Source organism: Rhipicephalus sanguineus, chromosome 9, assembly GCF_013339695.2.
Source record: "Rhipicephalus sanguineus isolate Rsan-2018 chromosome 9, BIME_Rsan_1.4, whole genome shotgun sequence".
In the NCBI taxonomy this organism is placed as follows: Eukaryota; Metazoa; Arthropoda; class Arachnida; order Ixodida; family Ixodidae; genus Rhipicephalus; species Rhipicephalus sanguineus.
Genome location: NC_051184.2, coordinates 79,660,218 through 79,682,326, shown reverse-complemented (window position 1 = coordinate 79,682,326; position 22,109 = coordinate 79,660,218). Strand labels below are relative to the sequence as shown.

At 48.5% G+C, this 22,109-nt stretch overlaps 1 non-coding gene across 1 annotated transcript; it reads left to right on the top strand.

Moving 5' to 3' along the window:
- The first annotated feature begins 20,205 nt into the window (after positions 1–20,205).
- On the top strand, positions 20,206–20,278 carry Trnas-gcu (transfer RNA serine (anticodon GCU)). The gene has a single exon. It is a non-coding gene; the product is annotated as a tRNA-Ser (tRNA).
- The last annotated feature ends 1,831 nt before the right edge of the window (positions 20,279–22,109 follow it).

Genomic DNA, 22,109 nt, shown 5'->3' with positions numbered 1-22,109 from the left:
TTCGTGGTTTTGGGGGACATATAAGTCCAACACCTATTATTATCGCTTTCCTTGCGTGTCAATGTGTGTGCTCGCGATTACTGTGCAGGTTGAGACTTTGTATCACCTGTGGCACATACCCGCAGACATAACTCTTCTTAACAGGTGGGTGCCACACGTGACTGAGAGAAAGGGTTTCATGACATACGCGACAGGTATTTTGCGTTATTCATGTCATGACCAGTGAATCGTGTTCATCATACACTGATCCCCTGCTATGCCAATTTTGGTATATTACAAGTGATGGAGACGACCAGGAGAGCGCCCAGACGTAGGCGGCTAGATAGATGATACGTAATAGAAATGACCAAACTGCCTAAGGTACGCTAAGAAATGCTTCGCATTTATATTTGCATTGCGAGAAAGCATATACAGTGAGGGATTTTCGCCTTTTTGCTTTTTCTGGTTTTCCGGCGTTGATTTCGCGCTTTCCCGCCCGCACAACAGCAATGGCGCCGATGGGTCGAAGCAGGCACACTTCGAAGTTTATAAGCGACTGTGAGCGAATGTTCATGAATGTACATCGAACATAAAAAAAAACCAACATACGCGTTCCGAAACGTTTGGTTGTCCGTATACATAACATGGAAATAACTTGTATTGTGCGCAATTGCGACAACCAGTTCAAATGGATCTCTCTCATTGGGATGGACACATTAACGCCGCGACCTTGTATTTTCAGAAAGGACCACCAGCTTAAAGGCAAAAGTGCGATAAGCGAGAGTAATGACAGAAATGACCAGCTTTGATCTAAACTGATTTTCCGATCACGGTCGGTATTTCCGGTCCCTCTTGTCGCTGATACAACACGTCGAGATTGCGTACTGTAACATTGGTGGGAGCCTCATGGTGGAGCCGCTGCTCTAAAGCGTGAAGCCCTTACCATGACACAATTACCACATGCCTCCACTGTGCATGCGTCCTCTATTCTTTTTTCATGAATTCGAAGTCGTATTGTACTCGACTGCTGACCCGAAGGTCACAGGATTAATCCCGGCCGCGGCGGCGCATTTTCAGTCCAGACGAAAATGCTTCAGACCCGTTCACTTAGATTTAGATGCACGGTGAGGAATCCGACGTGGTCCAAATTTCTCAAGTCCTCCCTATGGCGTCCTAAAAATAATATCACTGTTTTGAGTCGCAAAACCCCACAATTGTTATATTAGGACAAAGCCTTAGATGCCCCATCGAACGCATAAATAGAATGGCGCCCCGAGTCGGTGTTCCCCGTGGGCGGCGTCAGTACGAGTGATTAAAAAAATCACCATCACGTGATGACATCATTGTAACTTGATAGTGACGTCACTCTTTGATCAAAGATTTGCCGCTCCCGGAGGAGTGCAAAGCAAGGTGAAGTGTAGAAAGTTTACAATGCTTCCGATCCTGGAGACATCGCAGAACCATGTTAGTTGCAGAAAGCTTTCGGTGAACGTTGCGGGAAGTTCAATACATCTAAGAAGCGACATGCGAATAGAGAATGTTAGAACCGACTCGAATACGAGTCGAATAGCGATGACGCCGAATGGAATACTCTTTGAGTATTTTCGAAAAGTAAGGCAATCATTTCTAAAGCATCCCCAGAATGGTAATGTAGCTATTTTCGAAAACAGCCGAAAATTTTATTTGCAACAAATATTCACTTGCTTTACTCAAACGAACATTGATATTACTTTGAAACTGACAAAAAATGCAACACTTTGGTAAAGTGAAACAAGCTCGTATACACCAGCAACCAGAGCCTTGAAAATATTTGTAAGTGCAGGTAGAAATACACGGGGGCTATAGTATTCAACCTGGCACAAGTCAACAGACTTTTAAAGAAAACTTATAAAAACGTTAAACAACATTCATTAGTCAACATCATCAGGATTGTCTGATTGAGATAGTAGATTAATGACTTTGTCGCTTGGTGACACTGCAGTTTTAAGCAAAAAACGCCTTCATCCTGTGATCAATATAGCGCAGATAGTCACGTAAACCTTCGGGCTGCATGTATCTTTGTAATTTGCTGAATAATACAAGCGGCGTTACCCCTCTCTGTTCCAACGTTTCGTTCCATTTAGGTTTTTTCATCGTTGTTTTATAATTCGAAAAACCTTCGAAAAACATTCAGTATTTCTGCTAAGCACTATTCGACTGGAGTACCAAATCAAATAGAACGCTATTTGATTCGTTCGTCGAAATTTGCGAATATTCGTACACCCGTAAACTAACATCACTGAAACGGGAAAAGTACCGCGTCCTTTTTTTCTTGGCCGCCGCGGCCGCCCGCTCGCGATTTGTTTTTGCGGTCACGTGGTCATTTAGCGACATAAATGATCACGTTCCTTCGCCTGCTTTTTCTCTTGGCAGCCGACGCACGGTGCTTTGCAGAGCGGTGTTTTTATAGCTTGAGAAAAGCGTACGAGAACCTTACGTTATCATCTTGAACATCAACATATCGAAGAATATCAGGGTGCTGCCGTTTTGAATGCAGCAACCGGCGAGAATCGGAGAAGCGCTCTTAGATAGATAGATAGATAGATAGATAGATAGATAGATAGATAGATAGAGTAGATAGATAGATAGATAGATAGATAGATAGATAGATAGAAGATAGATAGATAGATAGATAGATAGATAGATAGATAGATAGATAGATAGAAACGGCCAAAGTGCCTGAGGTTCGCTAAGAAATGCTTCGCATTTAATATCAGGGTGCTGCCGTTTTGAATGCAGCAACCGGCGAGAATCGGGAGAAGCGCTCTTTGCTATTTCGAGCGGGGAAAAGGACGACAAGCGACGGGTTGCGTGGCTGCACAGATTATGGCGGGAGAAATTCGTTCCCACGTATGATACCCACCTATGCGCGGTATAAGCATTCCGTTCAGTATTCGCAAATCTTGCTTCGTGTAATGCTTTCGCTGCCCCTATACAAGTGCAGCGTGTTGTGCGTGGTTATGGAAGAAAGGTACATGCACAATTAACGTCACCGCGAAGCAGTTAATGTGGTTGTCATAAAAGTGACACCCTTGGGCTTACAGATAACCATCATCAAGCCTTGGGAACGCTCTGCTGCAACATTTCCTCGTCATTCGCTTTCAACTGGACTCGCTTTAATTCGTTGCTTTTTTGACGTGCGTGGAGTTGTTGCTCTTTATTATTCTTTGCAACGCAACATTCCGTGAGCTCCGCTTCGTCTGTGAAGGCTCGGTGCATATTGTTTTTCTTTTATGACATGTCTCGCATATTTCTTTTCAAAGCTCCTGAAAGCGAATTCAGGCGTAATGTCTTTATTGACATGTGGTGTGCATGGCAACTGTTTAGGCTCTCGCATTAGGTCGTCCTTTATAAGCTTCACAAGAAAGCTACCCTGATGTAGAAAGCAATTTCTGAAGCATTTTGATGGGATATATATGAATATGATAACGTTAACTTAACATGCTTTGGCAATTAAAGATTTTAATAAGCCGTTATACTGGCTTCATTCCTGAACGCTGTATCAGTCATGGCGACTGACCGAGCGAAGGACGCAAGCTGGTGCTGAGGAAAAAAACTCTAATCACTTTAGTGCATAGTATTTAAAGCCACAGTGGGCGAGAAGGTTAGTGTGAACAGAAAGGGACGCAAGGTAGTAGAAAATCAAACACTGGCACGTTTGTGCTCAAACCGAAAGATAAAGGCGCGCACAAGTAGATATGACACATCCCTCTCGTCAACAAATAGTTTGCTTTAAGAAACACTTCACAGTCACTCGCTTATCTGTTGAAAGTTTCAAGTGTAGCCTAAGCGTTCGGGTGGCCTAACTTGCCGCAGCGATCTTCTTAAGATTGGCGAAGGTTGCCGCGATGCTGTCGCTTGCGGTGCCACGTTCGCTGACGGCAGGTGTGCCTCACGAGATCTGTTTGTCTCCTCGTCAGAGTTGTCACTCATTTCATATTCTGATGGTTCGTGGTGCAGATACTCTTTCGTGTTCAGCAATCGGTGGCAGTTTCGCCGTACCATCCTATTGTCTCCCGTCTTGACAAAATAGCACCTCGGCCCTGCTAGCGCTATCACTGTGCTTTTTCGTGACCATGAATGCTTCTTTATGCGCACCACATCATCCCTTTGAAGAGGCTAGGGAGATGGAGGATAGATGCTTGTCTGCTTGTGCTTCTTCACCTACACTGTTGTCTGTACCCGACAGTCAGGCAGTGCGGTCCGCAGGCATCGTCCTTGAAGCAGCTCTCCGGGGGACCGATCATCCTTAATTTACTAGCAACCATTCGAGTTATCGTGCGATATCAAAACAACAAATAAATACCCCCTATGATGTTCCCGTCTTATTTGTAGCATTGCTTTCATTTGATTGCGTCTAACCAAGAACGGGCCCCCTCGAGCAGCTCCCGTTCTCTCGTTCATCCCTGTAACTCGGGCACTCGCGAGTCTGTACAGCAAAGCGAATTTTCCCCTGCAGACACACAAAAGGGAGTGATCTGTTTTGCAATTGCGATCGCTTCTGCATTGGTCGCAGCTCGCACGTACGCCTCCTGTTCGGGACGCCTGCGCGCCCGTCGACCAATGCGTGCGGCATAAATGCTCGTTCATTTATAGAATGCACACAAGGTCGCGCCTCCGGTACATGCAGCTGGCGGAGAAGATTTCGTTTACATACGACAGCTCACCATGACTGAGTTTTCCCTTTTCAAGTGAGGCTTGTTATGGTCCACAGATATCGGCGGCGGTGTCGTATGCGAAAAACGTACAGAAATGCGGCCCTTTAAAGTTCGCCAGTCACATGCCTACTTGTATGTGCCGTTTTCCCACAATTCATACTCTCTCGATCGGATGCTTGTCGGCGATTCGCTGCTGGGATATGATAATGTGATCATTTATTGATGTTGTAGTGGAGCAGATGCACGACCGAGTATGCGCCTGTGAAGGAGGACGAGAAACGACCCGCGTTCTGATTGCGCGAGAGCCTGTGCCGCCTTTTGCCAGCCTTGCACTGTGTCAGCGTACGGTCCCTTTTCGTCGCGACTTCATTACACCAATAAACCTCATCACATTTGGTGGAGGTTGCTGAGATTCCCAACCAGACCTGGAGCTCCGCTCTCGCAAGTTGGCCGAGCGACCACCGGACAACATGACTGACGCAGTCACTGCCCAGCCAGCACCACCGGCTGTCCCGACCCCCTGCCCCGGCTCTACGCGTCGCTGGCCATATTGCGCGCGTCTGCCGCCGCCGTCCCACACCTGCGTACGCATCCTTCGGAAATTCTACCTACGCGCCACCACATGCCACCACATCAGCGTCTGAACAGAGGCACTCCAACTCGGATCGCCGCTCAGAAAGTGCTCGTTTCCCTTCTCCTCGTCGCCGGTCGCCATCGCCTATGCGTCGTCGACCACCTTCTGGTGAGGGAAACTAATCAGTGCAGTTCCGGAGGCAAGAACTGCAACTTGTGCGCAATTCTCAAGTCCTCCATTTTCGCCGCACAACGTTATTGATGTCGTTGTTGAGGGAGTCGCCGCACTAGCGCTTGTAGATACCGGGGCCGCCGTTTCTGTGATGAACGCGAACTTTTGTAGGAGACTCAAGAAAGTGACAACGTCTCTCTCTGGCATGGTGCTGTCCACAGCTAGCGCGCAACGCATTCATCCCTCAGCTGTGTGTACGGCGCGCGTCGTCATCCGAGACATTATGTACATCGTTGAATTTTTTGTTCTGCCATCTTGCTCTCATGACCTCATCCTGGGTTGGGATTTCCTTTCACGTCATGAAGCTATCATCGATTGTTCCCGTGCGGAAGTGTCCCTTGTGCCAACATGTGATTTGTCATCGCCCGACCGTCCTCTTCCCTGCAAACTCATCGTTGATACCGACACGACCTTGCCTCCGGAAGCTTCAGTCCCTATTACCCTTTCGTGTACTTCTGAACCTGACGCCACGGTAGTGTTTACGCCATCTCCAGTGTTTACTGAACGCAAGGGCATCGTTCTCCCATTTGCCGTACTCACAATTGCCTCTGGGTCAACCATAATGCTGGTTACAAACCCCTGCACCTACCCCATTGCCTTACTCCGTGGTGAAACTTTAGGATCTGTACAACCTGTCGACCACATCGATGATCTTGATTTTCCCGATGACACCACATGTCACACTGCCTCAATCACTCCTGTATCTCAGCCATCAAGTTCGTCAGCGTTCGACAACGCCATTGACGAAAACCTCTCCCCCTCTCATCGCCGCCAACTTGTTGCTCTCCTTGACAAGTTTATCTCTACTTTCGACTTTCAACAACCTTTGTTAGGCCGCACCACGACTATCAGTCATACTATCGACACCGGCTCCCACTCGCCCCTGCGACAGCGGCCTTACCGCGTTTCCGCCGAAGAGCGCCGCGTCATTACGGAGCAAGTGGATGACATGCTTCAACGTGGAGTCATACAGCCTTCTCAAAGTCCTTGGTCATCACCTGTGGTATTGGTGAAGAAAAAAGATGGCACCATTCGATTTTGCGTCGACTATCGCCGCTTAAACAAGATTACAAAAAAGGACGTCTACCCGCTACCGCGAATAGACGATGCTCTTGACTGCTTGCAAGGCGCCGAGTACTTTACATCCTTGGATCTGCGTTCTGGGTATTGGCAGGTGCCAATGGCTGAGTGTGATCGCCCTAAAACAGCCTTTGTAACGCCCGATGGCCTATATGAGTTCAACGTCATGCCATTTGGGCTCTGCAACGCGCCTGCAACATTTGAGCGCATGATCGATACCATCCTTCGCGGCCACAAGTGGAAGACTTGCTTGTGTTACCTGGACGACATAGTAGTCTTCTCCGCAGATTTCCCGACACACCTTGCTCGTCTGCACGAAATTCTCACGTGCCTAACTTCTGCGGGCCTACAACTTAACACCAAGAAGTGCCACTTCGCAGCACGGAAGCTAACCATCTTGGGACATGTCATCTCCAAAGACGGCGTTCTTCCGGATCCCGATAAGCTTCGAGCTGTCGCCGAATTCCCAAAGCCCACCACGATGAAAGCCCTAAGAAGTTTTGTCGGCCTCTGCTCCTATTTTCGCCGCTTCGTGCGTAACTTCGCGTCCATCATCGCACCTTTGACGAGTCTGCTTGCCACCACCAAAGGTATATCTGCATGGTCACCTGCATGTGATGACGCATTTCGCCAGTTGCGCCGCCTGTTGACCTCACCACCTATCCTTCGTCACTACGACCCCACCGCTCCCACAGAAATTCACACCGATGCAAGTGGCGTCGGTCTTGGCGCTGTTTTGGCACAACGCAAAGGCACCCAAGGTGAATACGTTGTCGCTTATGCAAGTCGCGCTCTAAAGAAGGCTGAATTAAACTATTCCGTGACAGAGAAGGAGTGCTTGGCGATCATCTGGGCATTGACGAAGTTTCGCCCGTATCTTTACGGCCGTCCTTTCGACGTGGTTACAGACCACCACGCCCTATGTTGGCTTTCCACCTTGAAAGACCCGTCGGGACGCCTGGGCCGTTGGGCACTTCGGTTGCAGGAATACGATATTCGTGTCGTCTATCGTTCCGGCCGCAAGCATGCGGATGCTGATGCACTCTCCCGCTCGCCAATAACCCCAGATGTGGCTTCTCTGTCGCCCCACGTTACCACCTTGTCACCACTCAGCACCAATGACATGCTTTCGGAGCAGCGTAAAGACCCACACCTTGCCTTGTTGCTCGACTACCTTACCGATCCGTCTGCTGTCCCTTCGACGAGAGCGCTACGCCGTCAAGCAGTCCACTTTTCCGTGCGAGACAACATTCTGTACCGCCGCAACTACATGCCAGATGGTCGGAAGTGGCTCCTTGCTGTCCCTAGCCATATGCGCTCTGACATCTGCTTGAATTTCCACGCGGATCCCCAAAGTGCTCACAACGGCGCCCTGAAAACCTACGAAAGGCTGCGTCAGCGATATTACTGGCGAGGAATGTATCGCTTTGTGCAGAAATACGTTCAATCTTGCCCTACATGCCAACAAAGCAAGACACCTCCGCGACACCTTACTGGCACGTTGCAGCCGCTCCCGTGCCCGGCTCGCCCATTTGACCGCGTGGGTATCGACCTCTACGGCCCCCTCCCGTATAGTGGCTCTGGAAACCGGTGGATTATTGTCGGCGTCGATCATCTGACGCGCTACGCTGAGACTGCAGCTCTCCCGGCAGCGACCGCCCGCGAAGTTGCACTCTTCATTCTTCGCGGCTTCATTCTACGCCACGGTGCTCCGCGGGAACTACTCAGTGATAGGGGTCGCGTGTTCCTGTCGGAGGTCATCCAAGCCCTCCTCGCTGAATGCAACATCGTTCACCGGAAATCCACCGCCTACCATCCACAGACAAATGGTCTCACCGAACGGTTCAACCGCACACTCGGCGACATGTTGAGGATGTATACATCCTCAGACCACACCAACTGGGACACTGTACTACCTTTTCTTACGTTCGCTTACAACACCGCGACGCAAGCGACTACCGGCTTTTCCCCGTTCTTTCTGTTGTACGGCCGCGAACCTTCCCACCCACTGGACACCATACTCCCGTACCGACCTGATGCCTCTGAGTGCACTCCAGTTTCTGAAGTCGCCAGATACGCCGAAGACTGCCGTCAGTTGGCTCGTTCCCTGACAGGTGAAGCACAAGGTCGACAAAAGACGCGACATGACGACGTTCATCACCCAGCGCCTACGTTTTCTCCTGGCTCCCTTGTTTGGCTTTGGGTACCCCCCCACGTCCCTGGCCTTTCCTCTAAACTTCTGGCGCGGTACCATGGTCCCTACCGTATCATTCGTGCCACCTCGCCGGTGAACTACCTCGTCGAGCCCCTCACACAATCGCCAGATTTGCGCTGTCGAGGACGCGAGACCGTACACGTTGACCGTCTCAAGCCCTACTACGACCCCCTCATTCTACGTGCTCCCTGAGTCGCCAGGATGGCTACGCTTCACCCCGGGGGTATTGTAGTGGAGCAGATGCACGACCGAGTATGCGCCTGTGAAGGAGGACGAGAAACGACCCGCGTTCTGATTGCGCGAGAGCCTGTGCCGCCTTTTGCCAGCCTTGCACTGTGTCAGCGTACGGTCCCTTTTCGTCGCGACTTCATTACACCAATAAACCTCATCACATTGTAACTTGTCATTTCACGTTGCATTACACGTTGCCTCATTTCATTGTTGCCCTGGTGTGAACGCATGACCGTCGTTCGCTTGTAGCAAGTGAAGTGTTGCCCTGCCAATCACGTGGATGACGTCCGATTCCCGGGTTGGCGAAGGAGACACAAGGGAGCATTGAGCAATGAGAAAGAAATAAAAATAAATAAATAAATAGGAGTTGTGCTTCAGGCCCGCGTACGCAAAGATTCGCTTGTCTACATTTACCGCATAGGGCAAGAGCTGCTGAATTTTCAAGCAAAGCTTGTACTAACCGACCTGTGAAGATAGTGATACTGGCGCTTCAAAAAACCTACCTCACCAACAAACGCTCGTCACCCACAGCTGGCGCGCATCAAAGAAATAATAAATCAAACGAAATAAATTTTCTATCCGGTGCTGGGGTTTGGTATTTGAAAGCGAGTGCCTTGACAACTAGGCCACGAACATAGATAGGCTCGTTCAAAGCAAGATCAACTGAAGCATACGAATGCGGTATACCATGGAGGAAGGAAAAACTAAGGAGAGGCCCTATCGTATCCCAATGCATTGCGAAAAGTGTGGCGGAAGTGACGTCAGATTTATGGGGCAAACAAGCCGATATGGGGCAAACAAAACAGCAGACGCCCCGCGGCGTGCTCTCTGCGGTGGTTCGCTTCTGTTCGGATTTGTAGTCCCGGCGTAAACTTAGCGCGTATTGTGCGGTTCGCACGCAGTAAAATGTTGCAAGCAGACGTTTACCAGGCTGTTCGTGCGCAGCAGGCCCGAGCGTTGCGTGATGAAGTTCTTCGAGGAGCGTTTTTGTGCAACAGTACAGAAAGTACCGGTACGTGCCGTAATCAAAAACATTCAGCCCCTGCCTCATCGTATTCGAACTCACCTAGCAGTGACTTACGCGTTCTGCTGGGCGTTAGGCCTTTTTTTTCCTTCCTTGTAGCCCGATTTCCAGATCTATTGCCCGGTTAGCGGTTCTTTGCTCGTGTATATGGAGTGAGCGCAGTAGCTATTCGGCGCAACGCCAACCTATAGTTGACGTAACTTCACGTCGAAAAGAAGACACAGCTGTATTGTATACGCGATCGTGTACGTAAAGTTTGGAATTACAGTGCGCACACAACACAAGCATGCAGCGAGCGCACACCGCACGATACATACATCACGTAGTCTGATAATAACAACAAAAGTTTATTGCCCTTTCGTTGAACGACACAGCCTCTAAAACGTACGCTGCCTTCAGCGCATGTTATTTATGTACGGCGCGTCAGACGCCAAAAACAAAAGTTCACGTGAGTTCTGAGTTGACAGAATGAGTAGCAAGCAACAGAGCGTACATCCGAGAGCTTCGCACGCAAATACCGTGCCTTAGTGATCAGCAATGAAGCGAACGTACACGTACACATGAAAAGTGACACCCGGTACTGTCCGCAGTGCACGCGATTTGCACCGTGTACACGCAACAGCTGGGCATTGCGTAGCTTTCCTAAAGAACACACACAAATAGCAGCATGCGTGAATCGACTACGCCGCTTGCACGGCGAAAAACAAACAAACAAAAAAAAGCTGCAAAGTTTCGCGATGCGCGCATGCGCTTACAAACGTCGCAACGGAAATCGCGAAATGTTTCGCTGCGCCTTCGCTAGGAGGCGATGCGGGTGTTTGCGATGTGGGGGCTTCACGAATGTGACGTCAGGGCCTCTCCTTAGTATTCCTTCCTCCATGCGGTATACTGAAGATTCAAAAACCAAATGGTGAACAGTAAACTTCCTGTGGGCGGTTCAGAGAAATTATTCATGTTGGCGGACTAAAAGTGATCTGCTGGACAACGCGTGAAGTCGATACCACAAATTTTGCAATTGAGGAAAATTCCGTCTTCGAAAAAAATTGAATTCCTAACCCGAGTTTCCGTGATCGCGTGATGGTCCTTTCGGTGGGGCCGTTCTAGAGGCTGACGAACCATGAAGAGAACATGATAGACGCCAAGCTGATTGACTCCAATATGGCGTTCGGGGGCGGCCGCTACTCATAAAACTTAGCGCTTACTTTAGGAGGAAACATTGCGCAATGGCAAAGAAAGAAAGAAAGAAAGAAAGGAAGAAAGAAAGAAAGAAAGAAAGAAAGAAAGAAAGAAAAAGAAAAGAAGATCGCTAGGTCAGGCACGCATTCACCAAGCTTCGCTTCCTCCAAATATAGCGATAGGTTAAGGGTTCCTGATTTTATTTTTTATTTCAAACCTGCCCTCTCGCCTTCAGCATGGAATGACCCCGAATTAAGATTGCAATATGTGGGCTAAGGCTCACAGAGAGAACACAAGGTGAACGGTTCCTCAGCGCAGTCTTCGTTGTTCTCCACATAAACGCCACCTGCCGTTTCTTTACGCCAACTGCTCTGAGTAAGCAACAGCTCACGGGCGCAAGCAGACAGTGTTTGCGGTGGTAGTCCCATGATTGTAGCTGCGCCTGCCTATACCAATGTAGAATTTTACTTAAGGTTTTTTGTTTCTTGCGGAAAATAGCTGGGTTCCATGACATAGCTTAGAGTACTTTCATATTAGGCGCATAATTTCCGAAAAAAAATTATGAAAGCAACTTGCGGCACAGCTACCGCTGTAACTGAAGAACAGAAGGTTGTCACTCCTATTCATGCGACTCCATTGAGAATCGCTCCTTCCGAACCTTTGCTCGTCAACATACATGAGACAGCTTACTACTCTCCCACGATAGAGCACGCAGTCCGGTAAATCGAGCACCCCTTTCCTAAAGATAAAATTACACCATCTCCCACTAAAGGGAACCGTGTGGGGATGCGAAGCAGCGCATGGGTCGACTTAAAGTTTCGTTCATCAAGGGCGTCTTGCCCAATATTAATGCGCCCTTGCAAGTGGAGCACACCATGAATTCACTGTAGTTGCTGTTGCTGTTACTCGTCCCGAGCTCTTGTTGGAGCACGCCACGCGGGTTCATCGCGCGTCTGCAGAATCTCGTTCCCCGACGCAATCACGTGATTGCTGAGATAGTGTAAGGGGGAGAGGCCACAGCGTCTTACCCTGCCCCTTACACAAGCCTGAACGCGCTAGCACGTGCCAGCGCTTTCTGATTAGGATACAACGCGTTGGTTTATCGCTCGTCTACAGAATCTTGTTCCCCGACGCCATCACATGAGTGCTGAGAGAGTGTAAAGGGGAGAGTCCACAGCGTCTTACCCAGCGCCTTACATAGGCCCGAACGCGCTAGCGCGTTTGAGCACACAAGGTTTTGTCTGCGTTACGCCAAGCTAGGACAGCATACGGCAGCCCGGGCCCCTAAAGTGCTCTGCACGTATCATCATCAAGGCGGTCGAAGAAGAAAAGGAAGAAGACTTCTCCTCGGCGCCAGCGCGCGCTCAGATGGTTATGATAGGTGGTAGAAAGCGGACGGTCACGAATGGAACTAGGGACACAGCCCAGCGCAAAAGCTGCTTCGCATCTAAAAAATAGGAAAACGCTAAATGAACGGCACCACCACCACCTACAAGCGTACTATCTAGTTTCCTAGACAAGCGGGGCGGCTTACCGCAGTCCTGCAACAGAGTACACAGTGCTTTAAATGAAATAACGTTCTGTGGCGTAAGGTCGTCAATGTTGGTATATTCTATTTCAGCATCTAGTGCACAAGACAAGGACGTAGAGAAATCCGACGACGACATGCGATGTCTTCGTCGGCTGTTACTCAGTCCTTCCCTTCTGCTGTGCGTGTTGGATGATGAAAACACACTAAATGCTTTACCATTTGTTTTATACCTGGCGACAATTTTCTGTGGCAGCAGAGCCAACACTGCAGAGCTGAAGCGTTCACTTTTTCACTACGCTGCCTCGAAACTTCACTACGCTGCCTAGTCCTCGAAAGTAATTATTTATAGGTTACGTAGCATAAAGGAAAACCTAATTGCTATCACTTTCTTTTTTATGTTGAATAGTTTTCGCGTGGCGAGAAAGCGTGTCCTATAAGTTTTTTTTCTTGCTGTTTCTGGTTTTCCGGCGCTGGTTTCGCGCTTTCCCGCCCCCTTAACAACGATGGCGAAGATGGGTCGAAGATGGCACACTTCGAAGTTTGTAAGCGACTGCGAGCGATTGTTTATGAGATGATAAGTATTCATCTAACAGAAAAAAAACACACATATACAGATACATTCCGAAACATTTTGTTGCCCGCATACGATAACGTGGAAAGGATTTGTATCGCACGCAATTGAGACCACCAGTTCAAAATGGATTTCTCTCATTGCGATAGCCACATTAACGTCGGCCACCTTGTAGTTTTCGGCAATACCACCAGCTTAAAGGCAAAAGTGCGATCAGCAACAGTACATGACAGAAATGATGCATTTGGTAAATTTGCGTGCAAGGACGGTATTTTCGGTTCCCAATTCCGCTGATACAAACACGTCGAGGATGGTCGAATATGGCGTAGTGTAACACTGAACGCATCAGTGTCATGGAGGGAGGCGTTACTATAAGAGCAATGAGGGCGCTTTGCCATGATACAATTACCACCATGCTTCGACTGTGCAACGCGTCCCCTACATTTCACAAATTATGGGAGGCGCTAGCCTGTGACGGGCGCGTTGATGTCGTTTATACGGTCTGCAGCGTGCCTTTCTCTGTGCCATTAAAAATGAAAGAAGAAAAAAAAAGGGGGGGGGAGGGCAGCTACTCACTTGCGGTGCGAAGAATGAGGAAACAGCGGAGCCGGTGGCGTTCCCCTCCACCTTTCCCTCGTTTTCACACTCACTCCCCTTACCCTCTCCTTCACCGTAAGTTTTGTTGTCGTAACGGCACCGGGAGTGGCGCTAGTGACTAGCTGGACCCCTATGGCGTGGCACATACGGGCGCTCACAGTGCAACGAAACTTAGCAAATCGTTTGTTGTCTTCACGTAGAATTTCCAGTTCAGTAATTCCCGCTTTGTCGTCTATTTTTTTCGCAACTAAAACCACTGGATTTAATAAAACAGCTTTTACGTCCCTTCGTAATCCAGAATATTCTATGGCTTACACAGTGGTCTACTGCAGGCGTTCTCAAACTTTGTGGGCTTGGGTAATCCCAACGGCTTTTCGAGAGTGCCGTGGCACTCTTGAGCATGAAGACAATCGAAAGCGCAGGGGGGAGGGGGTGATAACGCCTTTCGACGCGCTCAACCTCAGTATTAACACTGCCTGCGGTGACCTGTCCTCTTTTTTTTAATATCGAAGGTCATCGCCGTTGGAACTCTGTGTAATACATAGACTTGCGATGTCCCCCGGCGCCGCTCCGCGAGTCGAGTAAAGCGCCCGCCGACCATACAATGTATGCTTCAGGCACCGCGCATCGTCAGCAATGCGTTCACGCAAACTATGCGCCATATGTACAGAGGCCTCTTTTATTTTTTTTGCAAAACAAAAAGAAGGCATGCCAGTCGCTCAGCGGAACGGTCGTCGACAGATACACGTACCGGTCGTAAGCGACGCCTAATTGCTCGCATAGCCTACAGGCGGCACGAAGCGACGCCTCTTACGCATATCAGAGCGCTCGTTGCGCGTCTTGATTACAAATTTGTCATAGAGCAGTGGCAAATCACCGTGAATGAAAACTCTGCCACGTGAACGCCGACGCACCATGGGCCACGAATCAAGCCCCGAGGTGCCCGTTGATGTCGTTTAAACGGCTTGGAACGCTCACGTGCATGAGAGAGGGAAGAAACATTTATTTATATCATGGCTTGAAATGGTTAGGGTGGGTGGTGCCCCTCTTACAGGGCCCCTCTGGCTACAGTGGCTCGCCGGGCCTGGTCAAGGGTCGCCAGTTGGCTTCCCATTTCCGGTTCTGCGAGCCGCGCCTCCCAGGACCAATTCAGGGAATGGTTGTTCAACAGAGGCGAGATGGCAGCCTCCGGACGTTGTGTGCACTGATAAATAATGTGTTGCAATGTCGGCGTTGCTTCGCACCATGGACATTTGTTGTTGTATCTATGAAAGTACATTCTGTGTAACCTTTGTAAATGTGGGAAAGTGTTTGTTTGGAGGTGACGCCAGTCACGTGCTTTTATCCTGTTTAGGTCGGATGAGGGGGAGCTTTAGTTGGCCGACCTTGTCTTTGAAATTCGAGGGTTTCTCTTGGCGCTCCAGGTGTCGAAGTGTCCTCCCGGGTGATGTAGTCCGCGACTTCGCCTGTTAGGCCTCCAGCCAAACAGTTTGCCCGTTCGTTCATTACCAGCGCTCCGCGCGTTCTGTCACCACGGGTCCGCAAAGCGTGCATGTTTTATGGCGCGCACTAGATGAAGAGTCTTTAGTGCTGCTCCCACGTGGGTCTCTCGCTACTCGTAGACACTCGATGTGCCGATGCGGCGTGCGATAGCTTCGTCAAATGCAAAATGCAAGCAAATGTGATTGTTTAAATATATATATTTGTTCCTATTGAGGGTAAAACGGGAGCGGGGTGCATTCGTTGTGGCCGCTCGCGGAACCCTGCGATGTCCTTCGCGGAGCTCCTCGGTTGTGCGGAATCTAGTTTGAGTTCTAGTTTGTCCCATGTCTTCCTTGTGTAAATCGTCTGGTTTGTGCAGTTTTTTTACCTATGAACTATGCATCACCAACTAGCCTGCCAGCAAATGTTATTAAATATTATCTAGTTTGAGAACCCGTGGTCTAGTTGTTATGGTGCACAACTGCTGACCCGAAGGTCGCCGGATTGAATCCCGGCCACGGCGGCCGCATTTTCAGCGCAGGCGACAATGCTTGAGACCCGTGCACTTAGATTTAGATGCGCGATAAAATCGCCAGGTTTTCGAAATTTTCCGAGCTCTCCACTAATGCGTGCCTAAAAATATTATCCTTGTTTTGGGACGTAAAACCCCAACACGTGTTTTATTAAAGGAGTAGTGACAATAATATTGCAAGCTCTATATGCGGCCTTCACTCGATAGCTTGGTATGCAAAAGGTTTATGAGTGAAGTATAAATTGCGTCCGTTCGTAGAAGTTATTTTATTTCTAGGGCAAACAGCGTATGGAAACTCCACATTGCGTTCAGCACTCTGCGACCTCGACAGTAGTATTACGTGCTCAACGGGCCCCCAGGCCACGCCCCAGGCGCTGAGTGACGATGCGCTAGTAACGATAACATCAACGATGTCAGTGTTGTCGTCGTGGTTCCGACTAGCAGCAGCGCCTGGCAGCGGTTTCACTTCGATTGTCCGGGTAGACTGTCTCAAGTCCTGCGTCTCACGCCGCGCCGCTTCGAATTATTAAAGACGATAGTCTTTCTTGGGATACTTAAACGGAGAAATTTTGGTCTGTCTTTCTGTTTGTCGGCACGTCACTCGATTCAGCCACTCGGCCAAAGTTGAACCACTTGCCCAAGGGCCAGCCATCTTGAACTGCTGACTAGGTTCATACTTGTGTACATTGTCGATCAAAAAGCAAACATTACGCATATCTGAGGCGCAACATCACTAGGTAAGTATTAGGTGGTGTGTTGCTTTAATAGAAAATGCATACATACGTAATTCTAAAGACCCTAGTTTCTTAAGCTGCGCTGAAAATGCGACTGCGCTGAAACTTGCTTTCCTTTGTGCCCTCTGCACGAGCTCATTGTTGTGTTTCGGTTCCGGTTCTGTATTGCACTGTACCAAGGAGGTTAAAAAAATTGCTGGAGAGGCGATCATTGCGCAAGAGTGAAGCCATGCCCACCAAAAGATGGCGGCTGCTCACGCCATCTTAGTAGGGGCACGATAAACCATCGGCGGTTGCCGAAGGAAAGCGCGCGTTTTCCCCGCACGACAGACGAGTTTAACTTTTACGGGTCAGATACCGCTCCAAGTGTGTCTTTGTGTTACTAGTTTTCGTAAATGAGCCTCAAAGTCATGGCAAAGTTTATTGGGGATCAATCGCCAATATTCCTCTCGACGGTTTACTTTTGTCGGCAGCAACGATCTTTCATTTTATAATTAACGTGGTATTTACACTAACAGATTAAAGCCGTTTGATGTCTAAGTAGGCACCACCAGAAAAGAGCATGTTTCCGAGCTCTTTGGTGGGCAAAAGCTGGCTTCACTTCTGCTGGCAAGGCGTTGCGATATCTTCCACTCCATAAATATTTTTTAGATGTGAAGCATGTTATAGCGGAGTTCAATGCGGTGGTGGAGGTGGTGGTGGTTGTGGTGGTGTGCGGCGTGACCACCTTTACTGCGCATGCGCAAGCCATCTCCACACTCCTCCTCTCCCTCTCCACACCCTCTCCCCTCACTCTGTCCACTTCCCCTCTGTGATAATTGGGAGCGGCGATCTCAACTGCATTACGTGCCAGCATCTCGTGAAACAGTTGTGCGCTACTTGCACCAGTGACGTTTCAATACCGCAAGAAGGAATGTCGTTGTTGCGGACAGCTGCAAAGGTGGTTTGTCAAAGCTTCCAGGTTGGACTGCGCAAGCAAGTTGCGTCGCTCCACGCGACACCGCGATGCATTGAACGTTGGCCTTACCAACGCCTCCTCAGGCGCTGGCCTTACACACCCAGAAAATGTGCTGTCCTTTGGAGCTTGACGATGACAGGCGAAACGCGCCAGCACGGACGCCTGGATGGAGATGAGACGCGCAGAGCGTCGACACCGTGTGTTTGTGTGTGGCTTAGGGAGGGGGTGTAATGGAAGAATCTGCAGACGCGAATGGTGTTCTGGGCAGTGCCGACTATTTCACCTTTCATGAATCGTTGAATAAATCGTTGGTTGTTGTTAGTCACCGGACTGCCTACTTTTGTGGACAGGATGGGAGCGTCTGTCCTGTCCACAACGGTTCTTCCTGTTCTGTGTTCTTGCCAGCCAGCATGGCCCAAGCGTGTGTTCTCCAAGTTCCTACTTGTCACTGCTCGGACCGGTGTCTATTTCGTAATCGTTTTTCTGCAGACAATCGAAGCGAGGATGATTCGCGACATCGGGAATCGCAGCGATTTCCGATCGCAATCAGATGAGGCCCTTCAGGGGCATGACCGCGGAGGGTGACCGCGTGGCAGAGCTGCTAGCGCTGCAAGCGCTGCAAAGTGGCGGGCTTTGTACCCGTTTTGAACCGCGATCCTTACTGGTCATACTAACCAATATTACACGTATTTATTCATCTCACCGTGGCATTATGACTGGTGTGTCGGTACTAGGGGGTCGATAACTACACGTGGACGCAAAAACCACGACATGCGTAAAGTTGATGTCACTGGTCCTTTAAGAGAAAAGCCTACACGCCTCATCGAACGCGAAAATTGACTGGCGTCCCGTGTCGGCGGTCCCCGTCGGCGGCGTCAGCACGAGTGCTTAAATAAGTCATCACCACGTGATGGCATCATTGTATCGTCACAGTGACGTTATTGCTTGGTCAATGGTGTGCCGATACGAGAGGCAGTGCAAAACAAGGTGAGGTGTGGAAAGCTTACAATGCCTCCGATCCTGGATGCATCGCGAAACCACGTTAGTTGCAGAAAGCTTTCGGAGAGGGTTGCAGGAGGTTCAATACATCTAAAGTAGGGGCGTGCGAATGGTGCATTTTAGATTGCAATGGAATACGAATCGAATGGCGATGACACCGAATCGTAAACTGTTCGAGTAGTTTTCGTATAGCAAGGCAACCATTTTCAAAGCAGGCCGAGAATGGTAATGTAGCCGTGTTCGAAACAGCCCAAGAATTCCACATTTTATTTGCAACAGCTTTAACTCTAGCTTTAAGAAACGAGCATTGCCATTACTTTTAACCGACAGAAAATACGACAATTCTGTAAACTCAGACACACTCGTATACAGCAGCAATTAGAGCATTAAAAATAATTTGTATGTGAAGTTATAAATACAAGAGTGGCTCTAGTATTCAAAGTGGTACTTTGCCAACAGCTTTTAAATAAAAAATTATATATAAAAATTAAACAGTATTCATTAGCCAATATCATCCGAAATCTCCTGATAGAGATAGCAGATTAATGACTTTGTCGCTTCGGTGACATTGCAGTTTTAAGCAACAACGCCATCATTCTCTGATCAATATAGCGCCGATAGTCACAAAAAACTTTGGGGTGCGTGGATCTTTGTATTTCGCTGATTCATACCAAGAAAAACGTTACGGCTCTTTTTCCAACGTTTCGTTCCTATGAGGTTTTTTTTTTGCTTATGATTCGAAAAATATGCACTATTTGATCCGGTACCCGAATCGAATAGAGCGCTATTCCATTCGTTCATCGAATTTTTCGAATATTCGCGCGCCCATAATTAGTTACTGGAACGGGAAAAGTACCGCGTGCGTTTTCTCTTCACCACCGCGCGCAATGCGGGCCGTCATAGTATTTATATTTAAAAAAAAATAGGAATTTTTGTAGTGGGCTCAAAGGTTTGTGTCCAGAGAGTGAGCACGATCTCAGAAGCAGCACGTCATTGAGTGTACTCTCTGATGTGCGAGACCACTGTATTGATAACAAGATCGCCAGGCCTGCGCGGAATACGCAGCACAGTCACAGCGAAAGCTGGAAGAGCGGACTTTGTTGAGCCCGTTGCAGAGTCTCTTGGGGCAACTAATACAAGTACACATGCAAGGTACCCACTACGTAATAAATCATCGCAATTTTTCTGAAGTAGTGAAGTTCCCACTATGCCATTTTTCATCATTTTCCGGAGAATCGTGGTACCCGCTGCACATCTGTAAGGCATTATGTGCACTTTGTGCAGTGGCTGATGATGATGAAGAATTATGGCTGAGCACTTTGCAATGGCTGGGAAGCAGTGTTGCGGAATGGGCGCCTCCATTCCATTACAATTCCATTCCGGGGAAATATAACTTGCCACAATTCCATTCCTTTCAATTCCTCGGAATGAAAAAAACTTAGCCCATTCGCACTCTGGGAATGGCCGGGGAGTTCAATTACAGTCCTGTAATTCCTCATCGTAGGGAAGGCTTCTTGATAGTTTTATCAAATTAAGAATCAACGCCCATAAAGCTGATGTCATCAGATGCATTAAGAACTGCAAAGGTAGCCCCGCCGCGGTGGTCTAGTGGTTATGGCGCTCGGCTGCTGACCCGAAGGTCGCGGGATCGAATCCCGGCTGCGGCGGCTGCATTTTCGATGGAGGCGAAAATGTTTGAGGCCCGTGTACTTAGATTTAGGTGCACGTTAAAGAACCCCAGGTGGTCGAAATTTCCGGAGCCCTCCACTACGGCGTCTCTCATAATCATATCGTGGTTTTGGGACGTTAAACCCCAGATATTATTATTAACTGCAAAGGTACGCAAAACACGTTACCAAGGTCGTGGGATAGTAGCTTGGTGACATATCTCGTGCAGCCCCATAGGGGCAGTTCTCCCGCTACCTATAGTATTTGCATGGTCAGCATGTTTGAACGAATGGTGATGTTTTATTATTGTTTAAGCTTAAATGTGTTAATGCTAAAATGACGACATAGCGTATTTTTATGCTGACAAAAGTAGTAGTCAAGAAGACTAAGCAGTTTTGCCACGAGTCTGGAGCGGTTATGCATATGGATAAGATTTGGTTAATGAAGAACAAATCCCTCTGGATCTGCTGGTATTAATTGGAACAGCGCACCGCTCGGGCACCATGTGCGTTTGAATCGAATAAGGAACTCTGGGCCGCACTGCTCGCCAGCACCGACGCTTGTCATGCGCGCCTCGCAAGCATGTATGAGGTGAGGAGAACTTTCTGTGTTCGCCTGTGCGCAGGTATGCAATGTCTTCCTTGTCGCAAAGGTTATTTAAGTGTGTCAAGTACTAAACTGCTCGTGAGATAAAGATCAGGCTGTGCATAGAGTATTCGCCACTTTCGTGTGCGGGTATTAATGGGAACCAACGCGCAGGCGTAATTTGTTTGTCCCTTCCTTATCTGCTGGGATAATGCATTTCTTTGTACACTAACTTATGCCTCTGTTTGTAGTAGGCGCGTTTCTTATAAATGTACCGTGCTTGTATTCACACAAGCCATTTTAAAAATACTGCTTTATTATTAATTTCGAGGCCCTGACTTAGTAGTATTTGAAGTTTGAAAAACAGCACGTAGAATAAAACGTGCTCTTTTTTCGGAAAAAGACGCAACACCATTCCCGTTCCATTCCTCCAAGCGTTGCCCCCATTCCATTCCGGGGTCGCGAAATTGTGGAATGATTCCGGAGACATTCCACTTCTGGTGGAGCAACTCCGCAGCAGTGGTGGGAAACATTAAACCACATACTCTTTGCCCTATTAGCATTGTGTGATGACTGGTTGTTATTTTACTCTTGTGACACGTTATATTACTTATGTTAACACGATTCCTTGCCCGACATGACGCCTGCATAGAGTCTTTTTGCGAAGGAGTTACAAGCACCTGCGTGGCACTGTGGTGGAACGCTCGACTGCCACACAGAGGGCGCGGGTTAAAATCCCACCGTATCCTAGAAATTTCTTTCTCATTTCATTTTTTCTTATATCACGCGATAGCGGTCATGGACACCGGCGGCGGCGGACAACTATGGCGCCAAAATCAGCTGTTGTGATCTCATAAGAGCTTTCGCTGAAACAAACTTCAGCGCCGACAATGCCCTCTCTGTTTTGGCCTGCGTGACAGGTGCGCTACGGTCCGCTTGCTTTAATACAAATATCTCTGGTTGCCACTGTTTCCGTTTTTTGCACAATTTCAACATATCTTTGCTTTGGAATTCATGCCTGAGGTACGCGCTAATACTGTACCCTGAGATACGCTCAGATTGCATTGACCTCAATAGTGAGAGGTTGCGAAGTTTTCTCGTGTACCGAAAAGCGATCGAAAAAAATTCGGTTTCACTCCGGAACGGTTACGTTTCGGTTACGTTTAGTTACGTTTTCGGTTACGTTCGTTTTGGTTACGTTTTCGTTCTGGTCAAAAATATCTTTTTTTTTTTCGTTTTTCGTTT